This window comes from Felis catus, chromosome A1 (assembly GCF_018350175.1).
Source record: "Felis catus isolate Fca126 chromosome A1, F.catus_Fca126_mat1.0, whole genome shotgun sequence".
Lineage (NCBI taxonomy): Eukaryota > Metazoa > Chordata > Mammalia > Carnivora > Felidae > Felis > Felis catus.
In genome coordinates, this window is record NC_058368.1 from 39720875 (window position 1) to 39725188 (window position 4314).

Consider the following 4314-nt stretch of genomic DNA (forward strand, 5'->3'; position numbering starts at 1 on the left):
TCCCAGCTGGGGGTGTAGTCAATGTTTTCAGGTTGCACTGAGATACATGAGGAAGGAGGATTCTTAAACAAAAAGTTGAACACTATTTAAATAGTGCAAAAGGTAAATGAATCTTGGGCAATCAATTATGCTTATTGCAACTGCATAAAATTGAATGCCATTGCTTTATCTTCAGTACTCATTTATCTCCTGAAATTTTGTGATGACTCTGAATTTCTCTTCTTTTTTATTTATTTTGTCCACAAATTACTCTCCATATCTATACTGTGCTTGTTAAATAGCAAATCTGACTTACCTTCTCAATGTTTTTCAGAATGCCCTCAACTTTAGCAAAAAGTGTAAGTTCCATGGAATGGGCATCCAAAGTTTTTCATGGTATTTCTTATGACTTACTCATTGTGCCTCCTGTTCCTTTCAACTATACTTCAGAATGAACATTGCAGGATTATAAACTATATGAGTTTTTATGCTTCTTTTGTTGCAATGCACTTGCATGCTTTTGCTATAATATCTGTGATCATTATTCCACCTTTCCCTGAACTTTTAGTTCTTCCCCAATAATCACAACTAGCTTAGAGGCCTCCTTGTTCAGGAAGGCTTCCTGAATGCCAAAGGCTACAGTGTTATCCAGACATCTATACACCTGTATAGTGTAGTTCATGGAATATTATTAGAAAAGGTCTATTAATGTGTTGTCATCTGAGGAGATCTCTGGAAGAACCGGTTCATGACTGTGAACTCAGCTCCTGACACACAGGTGCACTTAATAAATATTTGCAAAATGAAACTACAGTACATATACTAATATACTAATAGTGGCCTCATGTGCCACATTGATCCTCATTTCCTATGTCCCAGTTTTACACGATTTATTTTATGTCTTTAAAATATACTATTTCTTTTCTTTTTTTCCCTTCCTTTCTCCTGGAATTCCCTTATCATCTTACCAAGTTGACTCCAATTAACTCTTAAGGTCCCAGCCTAGAGTGTCATTGTTTTCCAGGCAGCTGTTTATGCCTCACATGTCCATGTTACGTTAGCCTGTTACACATTCATAGAATAGCCTGTGGTATCTTTCTCTTATAATACCCAGATTGAATGCATAAGGATTTATTTTATTTCCTTCTTTTTAATGCTAAATCATATTTCATTGTATGTTATAGGCCATATTTTCTCTTCTGTTCATCTGTCTATAGATATTTAAGTTGCTTCCATATCTTGGCTATGATAAGTAATGCTGCTGAACATGGGAGTGTATGTATCTCTTCAAAATACTGATTTTACCTCTTTTGGATATATATCCCAAGGTGGGACTACTGGATCATATGGTAGTTATACTTTTAATTTTTGAGGAAACTGCATGCTGTTTTACATAGGCTAAACCCCTTTGTATTCCCACCACCAGTTTAAAGTGTTTGCATTTTCCAAGCCTTGCCAGTGCATGTTACTTCTTATCTTTTTTAAAGCTTATTTATTTTTTTAGTAATTTCTACACTAAGCATTGCAAATATCCAGTGAGAGAATTATTGGTGTATTCCTGTTTTCTTGGGTTAATATGGATAGCAGTGAAGAAAGGATGATCTGATCGAGTGGGAGAGAACTGAAAAAAATTATAACTCTTAGTGAGGTCATAGCAGTAAGCGTTAGGAAGAATCAGGAACTGTAAGATTTAGGAAGACAGAGAAAAAATGTGTATGGCCAGAATATTGAAAGTTATGATTTCAGAGATACAAATATAGAACTATAATAACCCATAGTCACAATATTACAAAGTATATATTATTTAAACAGTGAAAACACTAGTAATAGAGAAATCAGATAAAATATCACATAGATTTATTTTTATTAAATATTTCACTATTTTTAAAATGTCATTTTTAATGTGAATATGAGTAAGTAGCTTCACATGTTTTACTCTATAAGAAATCAATCAAATCTTAAGTTGATATTCTTAAAAGTAGATTTCACAGGCAAGTTGGTTCCATTAGATTCTGGAAACAAATAAATTGATATTATGTCAAATAATTTTGGCAAGTGCTGCATACCCTACCTCCCCCTTAGCTATTCACAAAGCTTAAAAAGACTGGAGGGTCTGATAAGTCGTGCAGTATAGCAATCTCTTTAGTTTTCAACATGTATATTACGAAAATGATTACAGGACCCCTCCTGCCAGACATTAGCAACTCTTACAATACCCTGAACCCTGTTTCTCAGAACACTCTTTGCAAATCATTGTTGTAAGCTAAACAATATACATATGTATGTATATATGTATGTATGTGTGCGTGTACACAGATACTTACATCTCAGAGAATTTACTGTGTCCAAGTAACAAGATTGAATTTCTATGTCTGGAAGCTATCCATGAATACAACATGTCCATCCAGTTAGTCAAAATGAGCTCCCCAGCCAGGATGGATGCTCTTTAGTCAAATTCCTGTAGGAATGAGTGGGAAGGTTCTTTCCTGCTCAGTTGGGTGGTCTGCTTCCGCAGTCAACCTACGAGCCTGTGTCTTGTTTCTGGGCTGGAATGGGTTCCTTGATTCATCCTAATCTGTGAAATGCCAGTGTTATCCACAGTTTGAAATAGGTCTGGACTAAAAGGGTAAGACAAAAGCTCACCATTTCAATTTGCCAGACGTTCCTGCAAGTACAATACTGAGCCTCTTATTAAAAACTAAGTGGTCTCGTTGAGCGTCCGACTTCAGCTTGGGTCATGATCTCACAGTCTGTGAGTTCGAGCCCCGCGTCAGGCTCTGTGTTGACAGCTCAGAGCCTGGGGCCTGTTTCAGATTCTGTGTCTCCCTCTCTCTCTGACCCTCCCCCGTTCATGCTCTGTCTCTCTCTGTCTCAAAAATAAACGTTAAAATTAAAAAAAAAAAAAAAAAAAAAAAAAAAAACCTAAGTGGTCTCTGCTCTGAATGAAAGGGCTAAATGTGATTGTAAGTATCCCTTCAAAAGAGCTGATTAATTTCCTAAAATAGGGGCAAACAGTGGCAAGGAATGTAACCTTGATCACCTACATCACATGGCCTGGCATGAGAACACTGAGATGATCTGTACCACTGTTTGTTTGTTTTTTTATTTGTTTGGTGTGGTTCCTGCATATGGGGGACAATCTTTTTCCATTGGAGAAAATAATTGCCCTGCCCATTTTCACCACACTTCTGTGCTGTGGTATGTTTCATGCAGGTAATTCCTTCTTTCCTTCTGCCTCTAGTTTATCCCTCCTCTTACAAAGATGTTGGTATTATCTGGCATTCATATAAAGAGGCTCTTCTTCAAGCCTCTCTGTCCCAGGTAGAAGGATTCCTTGGATAGGATGCACAGATTCAGCACCAAGCACCATCATTAATTACCATCCCTCCTGAATTGACCATATAGCCTGCCATTGGTAGAGTTACAGTGGTGGGCCCTTGCCCACTGCTTGTTTGTTGGTATTGGCCTCTGTCTGAACAGTCTGAGCCTCTGCCAAACTGGCTGCTGACATGGTGGTCACGCCTTGGTAGAGAGTGATGCCATCTGCATTAACTGGCTGATAGAAGATGGTCTGTCCTTCAACAGTCTGTGCTGCTTGCTGCTCCGAAACAGTGATCTGCTGCCGTCTTTGTTTCTGGCTGGTGCTGAAAGCTGCCTGCAGCTGCTGAATGATCATCTGCTGAGTAGGGTCCTGTTGGCCCTATACCTGCAACATTTGTCCTCTGTTTCTTCCCCAGTGCTGGATCTATCTCTACAGATCCAAGAAAATCTGCTACAAGTTCTGTGTCCCAGATACAGGTTCTTTTGTGATAATGTGACCTTGTCTACAAGGAACAGTTTAGGCAATGGCCAGTTGATGTGATTAATTGGCCAGTGATTAACACTGACTTATACTACTCATGGATGCCCCTGGACCTGCTACTGAATCTGGCAATCTACTTTGTTGACATACATATTGCTATTTGCTGCATTCTGTTCCATGGTCCAATTAAGTCAGAATTCCATTCACAAAGAGCTTCACTCTGGAGGTCCCAGAAAACTGTGAAGAACACTGCAGAGTTCAAGGGAATTTGTGGCAAGACCCCTTTGCACGTGGAACCTACCTGGACCTAATGGTGAAGGCGAAAGGGACACATCTCCACTTGACACTAGCATTCTGCAAGGGTCAAGACCCCTCAGTGTACCTGTTCTAGTGGTGACATCCCTGCATGGGACTGGCCACTGCAGGCCTTCCTTGGACTGGAATGCCCAGAGGTACTTACTCATGGGCTCTGGGCCAGGGCCACCAACCTCTCTGCATATCTGGTTAGGCTCAGCTCAACTCTAATGGTTTTT

General features: G+C 39.4%; 1 pseudogene; it reads right to left on the bottom strand.

The window, feature by feature from the left end:
- Positions 1-520: 520 nt before the first annotated feature.
- LOC101100274 lies at positions 521-3960 on the bottom strand (annotated as a pseudogene).
- Between the last annotated feature and the right edge of the window lie 354 nt (positions 3961-4314).